This window comes from Lepisosteus oculatus, unplaced genomic scaffold, assembly GCF_040954835.1.
Source record: "Lepisosteus oculatus isolate fLepOcu1 unplaced genomic scaffold, fLepOcu1.hap2 HAP2_SCAFFOLD_76, whole genome shotgun sequence".
Lineage (NCBI taxonomy): Eukaryota > Metazoa > Chordata > Actinopteri > Semionotiformes > Lepisosteidae > Lepisosteus > Lepisosteus oculatus.
Window position 1 is genome coordinate 500,858 of NW_027168320.1, and position 19,380 is coordinate 520,237.

General features: G+C 44.6%; 5 non-coding genes and 1 pseudogene across 5 annotated transcripts; 3 read left to right on the top strand and 3 right to left on the bottom strand.

The window, feature by feature from the left end:
- The first annotated feature begins 870 nt into the window (after positions 1–870).
- Positions 871–1,008, top strand: LOC138234916 (U1 spliceosomal RNA; annotated as a pseudogene).
- A 636-nt stretch (positions 1,009–1,644) lies between these two features.
- On the bottom strand, positions 1,645–1,763 carry LOC138234878 (5S ribosomal RNA). Its single transcript, XR_011187953.1, has one exon. It is a non-coding gene; the product is annotated as a 5S ribosomal RNA (ribosomal RNA).
- A 1,292-nt stretch (positions 1,764–3,055) lies between these two features.
- LOC138234851 (U4 spliceosomal RNA) lies at positions 3,056–3,197 on the top strand. Its single transcript, XR_011187925.1, has one exon. It is a non-coding gene; the product is annotated as a U4 spliceosomal RNA (small nuclear RNA).
- Positions 3,198–10,394: 7,197 nt separating this feature from the next.
- Positions 10,395–10,476, bottom strand: trnas-uga (transfer RNA serine (anticodon UGA)). The gene has a single exon. It is a non-coding gene; the product is annotated as a tRNA-Ser (tRNA).
- A 1,344-nt stretch (positions 10,477–11,820) lies between these two features.
- Positions 11,821–11,902, bottom strand: trnas-gcu (transfer RNA serine (anticodon GCU)). The gene has a single exon. It is a non-coding gene; the product is annotated as a tRNA-Ser (tRNA).
- Positions 11,903–13,526: 1,624 nt separating this feature from the next.
- On the top strand, positions 13,527–13,599 carry trnar-acg (transfer RNA arginine (anticodon ACG)). The gene has a single exon. It is a non-coding gene; the product is annotated as a tRNA-Arg (tRNA).
- The last annotated feature ends 5,781 nt before the right edge of the window (positions 13,600–19,380 follow it).

Genomic DNA, 19,380 nt, shown 5'->3' on the forward strand with positions numbered 1-19,380 from the left:
TTATGGGACAGTTAAAAGTTTTCTAAGATCTCACCCAATTGGCCATATTCCCCTCCGAGATGTCAGCGTCCAAAAACTGGAAGATTTCGTAGCACCCCAGAACAATAGGCAGACCCCTGTGGGCATTTTAACATCAGCCCAAACAAGGAAGGTGTGGAAACACACATCCTCTAAATTTCTGTGCAACATTCACAGAGATTTAGCCTGGAGTGTCGTCCACCAGTGCTTACCGGTACGAACTTTCTTGTACCGTAGGGGCCTCACCCCCAGCCCTCGCTGCGTTAGGGTGGGCTGCGGCGAGGAGGAGACTGTGACCCATCTCCTGTGGTCCTGCTTTTTTGCTAAGGCCTTCTGGGCCCAGTTTGAAGATTGGTTGCAGGCTCTCTCGCCCCAATTTACCCTGACCGCTGCTTTCGTTAGATACGGCATCTCTCCTGTCAAGCTTCCTCCTGACGTGTTTGACAGGATCTGGGCCGTGGTGAACAGTGGGAAAGACGCCCTGTGGAGAGTGAGGAACATGGGGCTGTTCAAAGGCATCGAGGTCCCAGTCAAGGCAGCAGGTAGCCTGGCCCTGTTCATCACCCGAGAGAACTATTACCTCAGAGATCTGTGGAGAGAAGGGAGGGAGGAAGCAGAAAATCTGTGGGAAATAGAGAGCATAGGTCAACATCTCAAGAAACTGTGAAAAACATTATCATGTTTAAATAAAGAATGTGATTTGCACCAGAAAAAAAGAAAATTGTTGCTATGTAACTGTTACCGTGTCAAAATGTAATGAGATGTGATCATATATACTGTTTTAAGTATGTATATTAATGTAAAGCTTTCTGATTTGTGATTTCCTGTATTTTTTTGTGAAAAGAAAATAAAGTTCTTAAAAATCGGTTCACCCAGGGCGAGGCTCGGCCATTGCACTCCGGCTGTGTTGACCCCTGCGAATTCCCCAAATGTGGGAATCTCGACTGCATAATTTCTAAAAGTGGGGGACTGCGTTCGCGCTCTCCCCTGATGTGCTTGGTCCAAAATCAGATACGGGAGGGTTAGGACACCACGAGCTGCGTGGCTGCGGAAGGATCCCGGTTCGACAGGAGTGGACGCCGCTGCTGGTTCTCGCTGGCTTTTAGTTAGGGGTCCGGAGAAGCATCTCAAGCTAGTTCCACTACTCCTTCCGGACGTTCATTCCCTTTTCAAAGTCAGTCGTTTTGCTGTAGTCTGCGTTCTTTAGGCTGATTATCGAGGTTAGCCTTTATTTGGTCATGGGGGGCCTCGGTACTGTATGCTGAGTCTAAAGACAGTTTCACCCGTTTTCTGATTGCTCGGTTCTGTACCAGTGCAGACATGTCAAACAGTGAATGGCTGTACCTCTACTGTATCCGTGCTCAATGAATGAAATCGGTAAGAAATGAATATATGTCTAGTTATACAAAAAACGAGTGGTTTATCGACTCATCTTCATTTGCAGATTTAGAGGCAGCTTCGATATTCGTTTTACAGACGGGTTTTTTTTTTTGAATATGGGTCACACACATGCCACAGCAACAAAACATCTCTAGAGATGAGGCTATAGATCACCTTTCCATCCTGCAGGTTTTCCTCCCAAAGCCTACGGCACCAACGGCGACCCCTGCTGGCCGGGAGAGCAAAAGCTTACAGCACCTGGTATTCCCAGGCAGTCTCCCATCCAAGTACTAACCAGGCCCGACACTGCTTAGCTTCCGAGATCAGAAGAGATCGGGCGTGTTCAGGGTGGTGTGGCCGTAAGCGAAAGCCCCAGCGCCTGACTCGCTACTTGAAGCTGTGTGTGGCGGGGGTTCCGTGCCCCCCGAGCGGGACTGAAGGATCGTTCGTGTGCCACTCTTTGGAAAGGAGCTGCTTTCCAAATCGCATTGCGTGCCTGGATGTTGGCGAATGCGCTCCCTTGTGTTGGCTCGTCCCGCACTGGAGGAGGACAAACAATCTGCACGGAGGAGCACCAGGCAAGTCTTCAGTGCACAGCACTCTGGAAACATTTCGGGGCTGTCGCGTGTTTATTTCAGCACGTAAAGCGCACCGGTCCAACACTTCGGCCGGGCGCGCGGCGCCTCCGCCCTCTTGCTGCCCCTGCAGCTGCTTCACTTTTCCCTTTAGTTGCCATCGATTTTTTTGTAGTGCTATACATATACGATTGAGGTATCTTAGAGTTCTCCTTCGAAGACCCAGCACACTCTTTTCTTTTCCCAGTGTTACTCATATCGGACTTTTTAAACCTAAAAAAAAATCGTTTTTTTTTCTTTCAATTATAACTGAAGTTTAAACAACTAGTGTTAAGTCCTTATTTTTCTGTAGTCAAAAAAAGCAAAAATTAACATTCAGGTCATGAAAAACTCAAAAAAACTCCCCAACCACTAAACTTTACCTCCCACCTGAGCGCCATCTTGAACGCCCCTACCACCAGAGAATGCTCACGATTTCGGAAGCTGTCTCCGGGACGTGCTGATTCCACACATCCTGAATAAATCATGTTATTGTTATTTGCTGTAGCTAGACGTTCAAATGAGTTTCATGGCCAGATGGACTGTTTCCTCCAGCGGTATAATATTGCAGTGAGACAGCACGATGCCTGCAAGACTATGTCACGCTAAACGCCACAGATTGTGTTTGTCCGTTCGTGTCAGTCGTCCCGCAGCCACGGGAAGTGGGACACAAACATGCTGCAATGCTTTCAAGACGTTAGGATTTGTTTGTGCAACATCCAAGAGGAGTACTTGTGGCTTGAATGTGAACTGTACGTGCCCGCCCCCTTTCCTCTGTAGTGCATGAGTTCCTCCCGGCATGCCCTTCGTCATTGTTCTGTCATCTTGTATTTAAAGGGTTGTATTTCTGCTGCTGAAAATAAGCAACGGTTTTCTCACAACGCCCTTTGTTCCCAACGGAGCCCTTGTCTGCCATGAAATTCTTCAAAACCTCAAGCTAGAAGAAGAAGAAGACGACAAATATGAAGCGTTATAGCAACGACATGCCATGACACGATCGATAACGATTTCCATAGGATCCCCGCGGTTGCCTGGCAACCGTCAGCTTTGCGCAGTGGCAGTATCGTAGCCTGTGAGGGTTAGCCGAGGCGTGATTATTGCTAGTTGAAAACTTTTCCCAATACCCCGCTTCCGCCGGTTTGCAATACAATCGGCGAAAGCAATTTTTGACAGTCTCGTCAGAGACTGAGCAAGGTGTTTAAAGACAGATTTGGTCACGGTGATATCATGGTAGAAAGAAACGAACTTGTTACGTGTCAACTGAAACGCTCTTTCAGCTTTATGCAGAGAACAGCGTCTGTCGAGATTACTTTTGTGTCAGCGCGAAACGCCGTGTGCTTGTCAGTATGATTTCATATTGCTCGTAGCGGCGCCTGGCTTTTGTCTGTCAAACGTTAGGTTGCGCTTCTTCATGCTGCATCGTCGGCATGAGTGGAGCATTTTAAACGTCTGTACTTACTGCGCCCCATAAGAAATCGTTTGTCCCCATTCAAAAGAGATTGTGCGATGTCCTGCAGCGTTCGCAAAGCAAACCTTTGACAGTTTGAAAAGAGGAATTTATTCTGCTTCCTGTGCGTGCAGTAGTTACAAAGTTGAACGTCTTTACACGATCTGCTGCAGTTTTCAGTGGGTGGGCTTTGTCAAATGGCTTGGAAAAACGCACTGTGTTTCGGCTCGGGAAACATCATGAGCAGTGTCCTGCATGTTTTCTGTGTATAGCTGTCTTTTAACGCATACAGAATTCATTCGAAATCATTGATTTCTCCAATTAACAAGGGTCTCTTTTTGAACCTGCCAGAAGCATTCTTTCAATGTAACAGATTTACTCCGGGGAAGGGCAGCATGACATTGAGAGTAGCTCAAGCTTTCAGCACCTTTATCTGACTGCATGTATGCAGACACTGCTCAGAATCCCCTGTAAGATTCTCCTTCAATTCCGTTTTGCAGTGCTTTAGCTCTTTCAAAAGGCTTCGCTTTGCTAGTCACAATCCAAGGCTCATGACAGCATTTGAAAACATTCGTAACTGCGTTGGCCGGGAATCGAACCTGGGTTAACTGCTTTAAAGGCAGCTGTGCGCAACACTGGCTCACTCCAGAATAAATCTCACGTCGAGAGCATATTTTTTTCCATTTTACCGTGAGTCGGGCTCAGCTGCACAGAGGAGAGAGCAGAGCAATGAGGTCACGGGGACAGGGGAGTCACACGCTGGCGGTTTGAATACGCGGAAGATCACTGAGGGATCCACAGTATATGGACCCTCCGTGCGCCATCAGTCCGCACTCCGGACTCTGAATCCTGCCATCCGAGTTAAGATCTCGGCGGAACCTGAGGCGCAGTTCCTTCTTAAAACGTAATCTGGTGAGCATTTCTAGAATCGTACTTGTATAGATGCAGCCTTTAATGTGTTGCTAGGTTAAAATTGATGACTTCTTGTATTTCAGTAGGCAACTGCCCTCTTGATTTCGGATTTAATTTCTTTATTACAGGGGCGCTTTTATGAAGACAGAGTCATGTTCAGGTACTTTGCTTGATGGAGGAAGCTCATTTCGGACTCTGTGATCTGCTCACCTGGAAAGGTCTGCTATACTACTACAAGAGAGAAGTAGAGTCTGGAAGAAGGGACAATTTTATGATGCTTTGGAAGATAATGTTTTTTTTTTCTTATACTGAAAATGAAAGGTAGTTGTTTCTATATGGACTCAGTCTTTGGAATTTGTATATATATATTTCAGTGATCCCTCAGCCATTCCTTCTGTATTGTAATTCAATTTCTCTTTTAAAATTCCTTCCCCACTTCTAGGACCTGCAGTTGCTGAACTCCACAATGGCTTCTATTGGAAAGTCTGTGACTGAGACCAAGTGTTCACTTTTTTATGAAACCATTATTTATTTAGGAGCAATGAGCAATTCTTATATAAATGCAATAAAATCATTATGCTCAAACTATGAGAGAGAAAATTAAGGATAATTTAAGAAATCAGTCTTAGCTTGTTTCTATACACAGATGGTATTATTTATTTTCAAAGGAAACCCACGAGGATTCCCCTGGTGTGCAAGATGTGCCTGAATACTCTTGATCAGCTTCCTGCTCACTTGAAGAGGGCGTGTATGAAGCACGCCACGGCAGAAAACATCAGGATGGCCTCTCAACAGGCGAGGGAGGACATGATGAATCACCTGAAGAACGGGGTCATCGTGGATTACCACAGAATAGAGATCGTGTCTGGTGAGGCAAACAGGATAGTGGTTGTAAGACTGCTAGAGTCCTTGGGCCTTTTTGTACATGGGAAGCCTGAAGACACATTGGCAAGGTGAGATATTTTTAATCTGTAAGGCTTCTGTAGTTTCTTTTTGAAATCATTGTTACAACATATTATGTAAAAGCATGTTGAAAAGAATCTACCTGCATTCCAGCGGCCCTGAGCAAGAGGCCGCAGTCCAGGAGGAAGAGATGCCAGAGGCTGCTCTAGAAACTGAAACAGAAGCGGATAAGGAAGGGGAAGATGTGAGCTCTGAAGAACTCTATCAGCAGTAAGACTTTTTATTTTTCAGATGTATCTATTTTTTACTAAAATTCTAATTTGTCTTATAGGTATAAAATGTTTAAACCGGTGTTTTATATCCTTACAGGCCCTGAGTAGTTAAAAAGTATCAGCAGGCCGGAAGAGAGTGGCCCAAGCTGGACTCTATAGAAAGCACTCCCTGGATGCTCCTCTCCTGATTGGATTCAAACAGTACCTTACCAAGGATCTGGGAGTGGCAAATTATTCTCAGGAGGTATTTATTTTTTAAAGGCATTTAAAATTAAGCAATGGTATCTTCATTGTAAATGTTTTTATTTCTTAGCTTAAAATTCACCCATGTGAAATGATGTCAGCCATAAACATCATGACTCTATATTTCCTACCTGAATCTATTCTACTTAAATTATTACATTATACACAATTTGAGTTCATTTTAAAAAGTAAAAGGTAATGAAAGGAATGCATTTTCATAAGAAAGATAATACCGATATGCATGTGATAATCTTCCTTATATCATGTAGTGCATCATTTGGACACTTTGTGGGCTTCAAATACAAAGAAAATCATGTTCTATGGTACAAGATAAATACAAAACTTAAGCTTTTATTTTAATTAGATTTCTTTATAAAGCATAAGCAATCATTTATTACATCGCTTCTTGAATTAAATCTTTTGACAAGAGGTAAGACTTCTGTTACATTTAAACCCATGTTTAGCTGTGTTTTTTAGATTTAACTGAACCAATTTCTGTGTGTGATAATGTCCTTGAATTCTGACAACATCACACTAAATTACATGATATAAAACAGCTAATGTTTCTAGAGATAAAGTTTCTGAGATGCTTCTAATTACTTTTTATTACCAGGGACAGTTTAATTCACCTTGTACAGTACTGTAAGACCAAGATGCTTTTTTTAAAAGTTATTTAACATTTTATAGAACTTTGTCTACTATGGCAACATGATGTGCTTGGTGAAACTTGGAAAAATACTGCTTGGCCACTTATCTTAAGATAAAGATAGGATAAAGGTTTATCTTTTGCACCTACCTGACCCCCAGGGAAGGCCAATGCTTTCTAAGTTGATGGTTCCCTACAGTAGACTGTACTTTAATTTCAAAGGTAATGTATATTGACCCAAATCAGTTTTGGAATCCAATCTACTGACGAGATGGAGCACATCCTTTTTTCAGGATTTTAGCATCATACGTTTGGTATATTTAGTCCCTAATGCTGAACGAAATGATCATAGAACATTTGGACACTTTGTGGGCTTGAAATACAAAGCAAATCATGTTCTATGGTACAAGATAAATACAAAACTTAAGCTTTTATTTTAATTAGATTTGTTTATAAAGCATAAGCAATCATTTATTACATTAATATATGTAAAAATAACATTTTAGCATCATACGTTTAGTATATTTAGTCCCTAATGCTGAAAGAAATGATCATAGAACATGACATCTAACCTTACCTGCGGTGTTTTTAATCCCTATTGCTCAATGCACGGTGAAAGCATTCCATACATGTGTCTGACAATGAGGAATGGGCCCCTGAGACAGTCATTTGCCTGTTTCACAAATGATCGTATTTTACTAGAGATTCTGCTTGGGATTCAGATGTGCATTCGGACAGCAATCCCTTTCAAGAAATGATATGTTCTGGATGAGGTCAAAGGTGCTGGAACACTGTATCTAGGATGTGTTTGCAGAGACTGTGTGTCTCCTGCTTCAACGCAGTGATAAACAGATGTGCTCCTTTAATTTATTGGTACATGCCCAGGGCAGTAAGCAGTCTGAGGATTTATTTCCAGATGGCATAGAGCAGTGAAGCAGTGAAGTAGTGCAAAACACTGGATCATTATATTATTAGAATCTATTCTACTTAAATTATTACATTATACTCAATTTGAGTTCATTTTAAAAAGTAAAAGGTAATGAAAGGAATGCATTTTCATAAGAAAGATAATACCGATATGCATGTGATAATCTTCCTTATATCATGTAGTGCGTCATTTGGACACTTTGTGGGCTTGAAATACAAAGAAAATCATGTTCTATGGTACAAGATAAATACAAAACTTAAGCTTTTATTTTAATTAGATTTGTTTCTAAAGCATAAGCAATCATTTATTACATTAATATATGTGAAAATAACATTTTAGCATCATATGTTTAGTATATTTAGTCCCTAATGCCGAAAGAAATGATCATTTGTTTAACAGGGTCTGTCTCAAAGGATGCAGTACTCCTGAAGGGTCTCAAACCCTACATTTCGGATGCCTAGCTGTATCCCTCACATGTGGCACCTCAGAATGACTTCTAACCTTACCTGTGGTGTATTCAGTCCCTATTGCTCAATGCACGGTGTACATACTGCATACATGTGTCTTGAGAATGAGGAATGGGCCCCTGAGACAGTCATTTGCCTGTTTCACAAACAGGGACCTGGACCTAGACCTGGCCCGTACAGGGCTCAAACCCGCGACCTTGGCGTTATTAGCACCACGCTCTAACCAACTGAGCTAACCAGCCTCACGACAGTGCTCCTCTCTGTGCTGCAAAAAATCAAACTCAGGGAATTTCTTTTGTCCTCCTTTGAATAGAAAGCCGTGTAATCAGTGTACGGGCTTTCTCGTGCAGTTTCATGGTTCTTGTAACCCAAATCCTACACTGGCCTGAAGTGCCCCCCCATTTCACAGCATTTTTCAGCTGATTTAAAATGTACCTAAAGGAGAAGCATTATTGAAGACCATCAATTACCAAGAGCTTTTGTCAAAGGTTTTGGTGGTCATTTTGAATGACCACAGAGCGCTGTGACCTCGGTTTTACATCTCATCCAAAAGACAGCGCCCTTTTACAACACAGCATCTCCGTCACTATACTGGGGCATTGGGACCCGCACAGACCTCAGGGTGAGCGCCCCCCCGCCGGCACCATTAACACCGCTTCCAGCTGGAAGCTTTGTTTTTCCCTGTAGCTCATCCTCATCCAGGTACTGACCTGGCTCACACCTGCTTAGCTTCAGTGGGTTTTCAGTTGCGAGTTGCAAGGGGATGCAAGTGTTGGAGCCGCTCGCTGCAAAAGCCACTGCATTGGCTGGGAATCGAACCCGAGCCTCCCGCGTGGCAGGCGAGAATTCTACCACTGAACCACCAATGCTCAGTGCCTGGACCTTCAAAAAAGACGCTTTTTTGGTGCTCTGTGCAAAACGCGTCGACATCTGCTTCCAGCTGCAAAATGCCATTTGCGGACGCTGAAGAACTTATTTCTAAGGCAGCGGGTACAAGCGATTGGGCGTTTTAAAACCACCAGGAACAGCAAAGAGGCGCGCTTCTTTGCTTGTGCCGAAACACACCGACTGAAAGCGGACAACGTAGTCGGCAGGATTGGAACCTGTGCGGGGAGACCCCAATGGATTTCTAGTCCATTGCCTTAACCACTCAGCCACGACTACAGCAAGCCCCACTGCCGCTGCGTTCTTGCTACAATCTTACCTGGATCGCGAGGCGCCGGCGGAAGCCTATTTCAAAGTCGTTCTCCGTTTCAAAAAAACATTTCCAAAATACAAGCCTTGCAGACAGACACGCCTCAGAGGACTTAAGGGTGGCTTCATGTCGGAATGATAAAGTCTCCCCGTCCGGACATGAAAAGGCCACTTTGTTACACACAAAAAAAGAATCAACAACAGAGAAATGCCCACAAGCATTTGAAAAGCCGCACCACGTCGCACTTGAAATAGCTCTTACATTAGTGGTAGACACAGGAATCGCCTTTTTATTTACGCTCTTACCAACGCGATGGAAAGCAAAACAAAGCAAAGCAGAGCAAAACAAAACGAACAAACGAAAACCCTCACGTCCTGCACTTGCATATAACCCCGTTACGTGCCCAAGCGGTATTGTACGTCATCCTAGCACTGCACCCTGGGTCGTACGGTATATGGGAACGAGCACACGCCACGAATCGTCTCGAATCACTCCCTACAGCTGTAAGGCGCCTTGAAGCGTGCACCCCCAACATTCTTCTTTGCGCATCTGTGAAAGGTAAACTCTTGAGCAAACTCTGAACCAGCTCTAAGGAAACTAATCCGATTAGACGTTACTTTGACTCATCTTCTTACGCTCAGTGCCGGATTGCTCAAACTCCAGCTAGGGTTAGGGTTAGCATTCCCACGCTACTTAGACACTTTGTTTACGCTCAGTGCTGGATTTTGGGAACTTCAGGACGAGTGGGAATTTTCTCCTATCTGTCCATTCTGTTTTGTTTTGGAGACTCTTGGCTGCCTATGTTGTTCAGTGCACCGTGAAGGAAACATTTTCCAAAACTGTGTCAGCTCAAAAGTTGTAAGAAAACCTCTCCAGGTGCTTTAACTCTCTTCATTTTTGTCATTTAATGTGACACTCGATGTATAACTGGAGCCTCACATATGCAAATGGTGAGGCTCCAGTTCGACACCCAGTTCCACACGACTTTACAGTATATGACAAAAGCATGGCAGACTGTGCCGGACCAGCTGGTAACTTCCGCTTATTTTGACCATATTAAACATTGGAAATCTTCCCACTTGCATTTGTGACACTTGATTTTGGCTCCACCTAAGACACTCTTAAATCTTCAAACACTTTTCTCTTCTCCCGCAACACACTTGTCTGTCGGCACTATGTGGCAGCATTGCATGACAACCCATCTCACCACGGAAAGGAACCTAACAGCTTTGGTAAGAGAGTAGAATTACCTGAAGAACTGCTTTCCATGGAAGCAGGACCAAGCGATGTAGCATTTTTATAGTACCAGGAAAGGAGAAGCGGCACTTCGCCTTTGCCGCACAGGCACAAGGTGACGTGCGGCAGACGCCGTAGTCGGCAGGATTCGAACCTGAGCGGGGAGTCCCCAATGGATTTCAAATCCATCGCCTTAACTACTCGGCCACGACTACAGCGAGCTCGCCGCCGCCGCATTCCTCCTATAATCTAACACGGAGTGCGAGGTGGCTGCGGAAACCTTTTTAAAGTCGCTCTCTGTTAAAAAAAAAACCTTTCACAAGATACATGCCGGCAGACAGACACGCCTCAGAGGGTTTAAGGCTGGCTTCACGTTCAAATGATAAAGTCTCCCCGTCCGGATGTCAAAATGCAACTTTGGCAGACAGAAAAAACATCAACAAACCACAAATGTGGACAAGGATTTTACAAGCTGCACCACACTGCACTTTCAAAAGCATTTATATTCGTGTTAGACGCAGGAATTGTCTTTGTTTTGCGCGCTTACGAACGCCATAGAAAACGAAACAAAACAAAAGCCCTCAGCTCCTGTACTTGATTATAACGCCGTTACGTGTCGAAGCAGGAATTTACGTCATCTTACCACTGCAACATGGGGAATAGAGGGAAATGAACACACGCTACGAATCGTCTCAATCACTCCCTAGAGTCGTAAGGCACATTGAAGGGTGCACCCCCATCATTAATCGTTGGGCCTCTGTAAAAGGAAAGCTGTTGAGCAGTCTTTGAAACAGCTCGGATGAAACACTTGATTGCTTCCATGTGCATCTGGAGCCCACTTCTTATTTTCACTTCACGCCGCCCCAAACCATTTCTAAAACAGGAGATTCGCGTTTGGGAATGCGCCCTGCCCTACAAATAAAACAGGTCTACGGGTCTGAAACCTGCTCCACGGAAAACAGTTCTGTTGCGCTTTTGATCAAAGGGAGATTCTCTGTTCTTACTTTTTGATTACATAACACCCAAAGGGGCTTCTTTGGAGCTGGATTCCAACCAGCATCCTAAAGTTTCTTGGCGGTATCCTTTACAGTCCTCTGTTCGGTCGACAAGGAACAGAAGGGGGCAGCTTTCCTCACACATACAGTGCAATGTACTGTAGTGTTCCCCTTCATTGAATTCGCAGTTCTGCATCAGACCTCTAACTCGTTTCCTTAGCTTGGATTTAAGCCACGAAGCAGGCTTCTACTGTATAAACGTCTAGAGGAATCACAAACTATTTGAGAGGCCATCATCCCAGGGGGAACTGACAAAGTCTATCCCTAAACACCTAGCGCAGTCTCTCGAGAGACTGTCAAAAATCGCTTTCTCCATTTGTGCTGCAAGTAAGTGAAAACGCGGTCTCAACCCAGAGCCACTTGGCAGCAGCGGCACGTAAATACTGTTACTACCACTGCTCGATACCAACGTTAGCCTACTATACCATGTTCAGCCACCGCTAGAAAATGTAAGGCTCTAGTACTGGAGCAAACAAAAGGAGAGCCAACGTCAAACGTAGAGAGCGACGAGGATGGGATTCGAACCCATGCGTGCAGAGCACAATGGATTAGCAGTCCATCGCCTTAACCACTCGGCCACCTCGTCGATGAAACTGGGCTGTCCAGACATGGGTTGGCGCGCTCCAGATGATCTTTTTCTTTTTTTTCCCTCGTACTCAAGGGTCCTTTTCCTGTTCCACATGCGATTTCAACATTTTCCTTGGGAGATGTCAAGCCAGCAAGCCACTGCTGTGGTTCAGTGGCCATTGTGGAGTTCAGTGGCCCTGTTGTACACAGAAAGCACATTGAGCTCCTTGGACATGAAAAGTTCCAGATAAAAGCCATTTGTCATCCTTTCTCTTGGTGTCGATGTTGCTATTGTATGTAAAGGTGGCAACTTGCTCAGCGAGCAGGCGGAGCACACACCGAATGCAGATGTGTCTGAGTGGTGTGTCCAAGTGGCTGCAAAAGGACAACACTACCGGGGCGCCGTTGCTTAGTTGGTTAAAGCGCTTGTCTCTTAAACAGGAGATCCTGAGTCCGAATCCCAGTGGTGCCTTCTTTGTTCTGTCTTCTCAAACAGAACTGGTCCTTACAGACAACCGCCTACGGCTAGACTTAATTAAATGCAAGTATTCATTTCCTGTCTTTAACGCGACTTGTTTTTCTTAAAATGGATGGAACTTGCAAAACATGAAATACAAACATTGCTAATCAGCGCTAGCGGCTGGCAAAAAAAAAGAAGTCAGCAATGTTTTTTTTCTTTAACCTTAACCCTGCTAATGGAGAAGAGTTAAACGACCGAGTCTATGCAGCTTAAACGGTGCTCATGTCGGGTTCTTAGCTGAAAGGGTGGTAAATCACGCTCACCCCAGTCCTTAATCTTTTAAAAGGATACAATATTGAACCTAGTCGCCACATCACATACATCCTGTTCAACGATAAAAAAGTGACATCTATCCTCGATCCAGAGTAAATCCCACGATGAGGGCATATTTTTTTCCACTTTACCATGAGTCGGGCTCAGCTGCACAGAGGCGAGAGCAGAGCAATGAGGTCACAGGGACAGGGGAGTCACACGCTGGCGGTTTGAACACGCGGAAGATCACTGAGGGATCCACAGTATATGGACCCTCCGTGCGCCATCAGTCCACACTCCGGACTCTGAATCCTGCCATCCGAGTTAAGATCTCGGCGGAACCTGAGGCACAGTTCCTTCTTAAAACGTAATCTGGTGAGCATTTCTAGAATCGTACTTGTATAGATGCAGCCTTTAATGTGTTGCTGGGTTAAAATTGATGACTTCTTGAACTTCAGTAGGCAACTGCCCTCTTGATTTCGGATTTAATTTCTTTATTACAGGGGCGCTTTTATGAAGACAGAGTCATGTTCAGGTACTTTGCTTGATGGAGGAAGCATATTTCGGACTCTGTGATCTGCTCACCTGGAAAGGTCTGCTGTACTACTACAAGAGAGAAGTAGAGTCTGGAAGAATGGACAATTTTATGATGCTTTGGAAGATAATGTTTTTTTTTTCTTTGAAATCGAAATGAATCAGAATATCAGTGCAAAAGACAAACTCTTGGTTTGGTTTAAAGAGATATGGTTTTAAAACAGACAAAATGTAGAAAACAGGTGTTTCTCACTTTTGGAAAAGAATGGACCGGGGGTAATATTTTACTAGGTGCAGTGCTGATCTCACTGGGTTACAGTCCTGCAGTGTCACACCAGGGCCAGTGGCGCAATGGATAACGCGTCTGACTACGGCTCAGGAGATTGCAGGTTTGACTCCTGCCTGGCTCGGGTCATTTTTAAACGCATGGGGCTACTCCCTAAGTAGTCTGTGCTACTTACTGCATTGTAATCGTACCCAGTAAGAGATTTCCTTCATGTAAATGAACTGCACCTGACAGCTTTAGAAAAACACCTGGGCTCAGTACGGTGCTGAGAGCTCAGCGTTGCTGTTCTAATTAGCACGCACTGCATCGGCTATGAGCCCGAACCTTTCAATTATTCCGATCAGTAAGTCAACACGTAGTCCACATGAACGGTAGAAATATTCTCTTGTCTGTCTCTTGTTTGTATAGAACTGAATGTCCCTGACAATGTACTGTTAGTTTTAATTGAAGAACGGCATTTGTGTTCAAATATACCAGACAAGTTTATGTAACTGCTCATGCGACACTCAGTTGTAATTAGTCAAGAAATAAAGTCGAACAATAGCTGCGGGTTTGATTCTGAACGTATGAGATTGCAGCGCCTTTTACTTCCATTGACAAATGATAGAGATTCGAAGAGAGATCCTTCAGACCAGCAAGCAAACCCACGGCTATTTCGGTTTTCTATCTAGGCAACGTTGGTGTCTGCAATAGCATACATGAAAGCGTGATGCAATTTCTGTGGCTACATTTGTTGCACATCATGCACAGTAAGAGTGTTTCTAACACCAAATAAAAAGTCAACAATTAGCGATCACGCCTTCTCCTCAGTTAACCCACTGAAACCCTTGCTGTTAACAGTTCTTTACTGCGTGCTTTACCAGCACCTACATATCGTGTCGGTTCTTTCAGCTTTATTCATTAGGTTTTCAAAGGCATAAGTAGAGCACCAGAGGTGCGAACGCAAAATGTGTAGTTATCTGAAGAATTGATTTCCATGGCAGCGGGTCCAAGCGATTTCGCGTTGTTATAGTACCAGGAAAGGAAAAGCGGCACTTCGCCTCTGCCGCGCAGGCACAAGGCGACGTGCGGCAGACGCCGGAGTCGGCAGGTTTCGCACCTGCGCGGGGAAGCCCCAACGCATTTCGAGCCCATCGCCTTAACCACTCGAGCACGACAAATGCGAGCTCGCCGCCGCCGCATTCCTCCTATAATCAAACACGGACTGCGATTTGGCTGTGGAAACCTTTTTAAAGTTGCTCTCCGTTAAAAAAAATACCTTTCACAAGATTCGTGCCGGCAGACAGACACGCCTCAGAGGGTTTAAGGCTGGCTTCACGTTCAAATGATAAAGTCCCCCAGTCCGGATGTCAAAATGCAACTTTGGCAGACAGAAAAAACATCAACAAACCAAAAATGTGGACAAGGATTTTACAAGCTGCACCACACTGCACTTTCAAAAGCATTTACATTCGTGTTAGACGCAGGAATTGCCTTTGATTTGCGCGCTTACGAACGCCATGGAAAACGAAACAAAACTAAAGCCCTCAGCTCCTGCACTTGATTATAATGCCGTTACGTGTCGAAGCAGGAATTTACGTCATCCTACCACTGCAACACGGGGAATAGAGGGAAATGAGCACAAGCTACGAATTGTCTCTAATCAGTCCCTACAGTTGTAAGACGCCTGGAAGCGTGCACCCCCATCATTAATCTTTGCGCATCTGTGCAAGGTAAACTCTGGAGCAGTCTCTGAAACGGCTCAAAGGAAACACGTGATTGATTCCATATGCATCTGGGGTTCATTTCTTATTTACATTTAATTCAAGGGAAAGGCTTGGGTCAGTTTCAGACGGCCTCCAACAGCGAGATTCAAGCGCCCCACCTTCAGCCCAATCTGCGCCGCCAGAACGACAACGGCTCCTCTGCTCTCCGGGGTGCGGTTGTGACCCCGTAACCTAAAGTGTTGGTGGCAGACAAATGGAGACTAACAGGTGATGTCCTAGGACATGACTACATTGTGACACTCGGTGGGGATGGTGACCATTGCTTGGAAAAGAGTGCGAGGCCCCTTTAGAAAAACATTTTGTTAACAGGCATTCTGCCTCAGCCTAAACACCTATAGCTTGCAAAGCGCATGCTATTAGACAGGCACCTCTGCAAGACCTTAAGAGTCTCTTAAACTAGTGATAGTAAGGTGTTCCCAATGGGCGATGTTTGGCTTTCAAATCATCTCTCTGTGGAAGCGCCGAGATGCAGCTGTTTAAGGCTTAGAAGCAGCTGACTGTTTCACTACCTAGCTGATTACTGTCAGTCAGGGAGCTCAGAGGTGAAAAGCCTGTCTGAGAGACAATTCGCCGTCGATGAGTTCAATATGTTCCGTACCAGCTCGGCGCAACTGAGATCATCTTGGTAGCCGTGTAGCTCAGATGAGTGAGAGCGTGTGTGTGTGTACCACCGTGATTGGATGCCGGTCCTTCTCAGGTCACAGTAAACCTTCTGCTGCCTAACTTCCCTAATTTTGGGGATCCCTTTGAAAAAGCAAAGGAAAAAAAACTGGCTCTTCATCAGTATGATCGACCTCACCCAGTGTGGCGCAGTGGCCTAATGGCTAAGACACTGGCCTCCTAAGCCAGGGATTGTGGGTTTGAGTACCATCTGGGGTGCTCCTGTCCCATTTTGAGCGTACAAATGTCCTTGTGATTTGCAAAGCTACAACCCCACCTTACTCAGTGAGCGTCTCTTCTTTTCTCTCACATACAGTTGGGAGAAAAACTTTTGTAAACAGCCCTTCGGAATGATGTGGATTTCTGCATGAATGGCTCCTAACATGTGATCTTATCTTTATCTAAGTCATAATAATTAATAAAGAGAGTCTGATTTAACAAACAACACACGCCCAACATTTGACATTGCTGTTTCTTTATTGACCAAATGGTTTAAACAATCAAGGTCATTGATGGAAAAAGTACGTGTACCCTTATATTAAGGAGCTAGTGGAACCTCCTTTATGACAAAAACCTCAATCCCCACTTTCTGTAGCGGCTGGTCAGACCTGAGCAGCGGTTAGGAGGTATTTTGGCCTATTCCTCTATGCAAAACTGTTTCAGTTCATGTATATTTTTGGGATGTCTTGCGCTGAACGGCCTGCTTCAGATCACGCCACAGCACTTCAATGGGATTGGGGTCAGGACTCTTACTTGGCCATCCCAAAATACGGAATTTCTTCTGTTTCAGCCACTCTGTTGTTGATGTACTCCTTTGTTTTTGTCATGCTGCATGACCCAGCCTCTTTCGAGTTTTAGATCACAGGCAGACACCCTGACATTCTGCTGTAGAATTTCCTGATACATCTTGGAATTCATCGGTCCCTCGATGATTGCAAGCCGTACAGCCTCCGCCATGTTTCCCAGGTGGGATGAGGTTTTGGAGTTGGTATGCAGTGTTTTGTTATCTCCAAACATAACGCTGTGCACATTTACCAACAAGTTCAACTTTTGTCATGTCTGTCCACAGAACATTGTTCCAGGAGTTGCTGTGGAACATCCATGTGGTCTTTAGCAAACTTGAGAGGGGCAGTGGTGGTTTTTTTTGGGGGGAGAGCAGTGGTTTCCTCCGTGGTGACCTCGCATGATCACCGCTCCTGTTCAGATTTCTTCTTATGGTGGACTCATGGACACAGACGTAAGACAAAGTCAACCACCTGTTCGCTAGATCCCATCCCCACTCAGCTAGTCAAAGATTCCCTCGAAGGACTGGCAGGACCTATAATTAGTATGATGAATGCATCGCTTGCGTCAGGCGTTGTACCTGATCAATTTAAGGTAGCGGTTGTTAGACCGCTCCTTAAGAAGTCAAATTTGGATCCACAAGTTCTTAACAACTACAGGCCTGTCTCAAAGGTCCCATTTCAATCTAAAAGTTTTGAGAGAATAGTTGTTGCCCAATGTCAATCGTATCTGGATTCAAATAATATACTTGAGAAATTTCAGTCTGCTTTCTGAAACTGCATTAACGAGAGTCGTAAATGATATTCTCTTAGCTACTGATGTGGGGAATGCAACAGTGCTTGTGCTTCTAGATCTTAGAGCTGCCTTTGACACGGTTGACCTCTCTGTTTTGTTACACAGGCTTGAGTTTGAGGTTGGCTTATCTGGAACCGTCCTTCAGTGGTTTACTTCACATTTTACTCATCGTTTTCATTATGTTCAAATATCTAATAATTGTACTGCTTCATCAACGTCACCAGTTCAATTTGGGGTACCAGACGGATCAGTGCCGGGGCCAATATTGCTCTCTCTCTCTACATGCTGCTGCTAGGTAGGATAATACGAAAAAATAATATGAACTTTCATTCATATGCTGATGACACTCAAATAAACATTTTGTTCACACCAAACGACAACTTTTCTATTATCACTTTAGTTAAATGCATTAATGAAGGAAAGACTTGGATGTGTGAAAACTTTTTGTTACTCAACTCTGAGAAAACTGAGGATCTGTTGATCGGAGGCAACAATACTGATAGGACTACTATAACTTCAGCACTTAACTCAGAGGATTTAAACATTTGCCTCAAAGAGACAGCACGTAACCTAAGTGGCATATTAGACACAAGGCTCTTAACAACTTGCATTGTTAAGTGCCTTGAGACAACCTTGTTGTGAAAGGTGCTATATAGAAATACATTGATTTGAACTGAATTGACAATGTAAAATGTTGTGTGTGTTGTTTGTTAAACAAGACTGTCTTTATTTATTATTATGCGTCAGATGAAGATCAGATCACATTTTAAGAGCCAATCATGTAGAAATCCAGATCATTCGCGTTTTAAAAGTTGCGGGAAAAGCAAAACAGGTGCTTTTCCTTTGTTGCGCAGACACATGACGACACCGTAGGCGGCAGGACTCGAAGCTTTGCAGGGAGACCCCGATGGCTTTCTAGTCCATCGCCCTAACCACTCGGCCGCCGCCGCCGCCACTGCCTTTTTGATGCAGTCTAACATAGAGTGCCGGGCAGCGGCGGAAACCTTTTTCAAAGTCGCTTTCCGTTTAACAACAACAAAAAAAACTTTCACAAAATGCATGCTAGCAGACAAATGCGCCTCAGAGGACTTAAGGCTGGCTTCAAGTTGGAATGATAAAGTCTCCCCGTCCGGTCAGGAAAAGGGAACTTTGTTAGACAGAAAGAAGGAAGTAACAATAACGGAGAATTGTGTGCAAGGATTTTAGAAGCTGCGCAGCCCTGCAGTTTCAATAGCCCTTTTATTCGTGTTAGATGCTGGAATTGCCTTTTTTTGACGCTCTTACGAATGCGATGTCAACGAAAACAGAACAAAGCACAAAAAACCCTCAAGTCCTGCAGTTGGATAGAATGCCGTTACGCGTCCAAGCCGTATTTGACTTCATCCTACCATTGCAACACGGGGCGTATATGGAAACGAACACACGCTACGAATTGTCTCTAATCAGTCCCTACAGTTGTAAGGCGCCTGGAAGCGTGCACCCCCATCATTAATCTTTGCGCATCTGTGCAAGGTAAACTCTGGAGCAGTCTTTGAAACGGCTCAAAGGAAACACGTGATTGATTCCATGTGCATCTGGGGTTCATTTATTTATTTACATTTAATTCAAGGGAAAGGCTTGGGTCAGTTTCAGACGGCCTCCAACAGCGAGATTCAAGCGCCCCACCTTCAGCCCAATCTGCGCCGCCAGAACGACAACGGCTCCTCTGCTCTCCGCGGTGCGGTTGTGACCCCGTAACCTAAAGTGTTGGTGGCAGACAAATGGAGACTAACAGGTGACATCCTAGGACATGACTACGTTGTGACACTCGATGGGGATGGTGACCATTGCTTGGAAAAGAGTGCGAGGCCCCTTTAGAAAAACATTTTGTTAACAGGCATTCTGCCTCAGCCTAAACACCT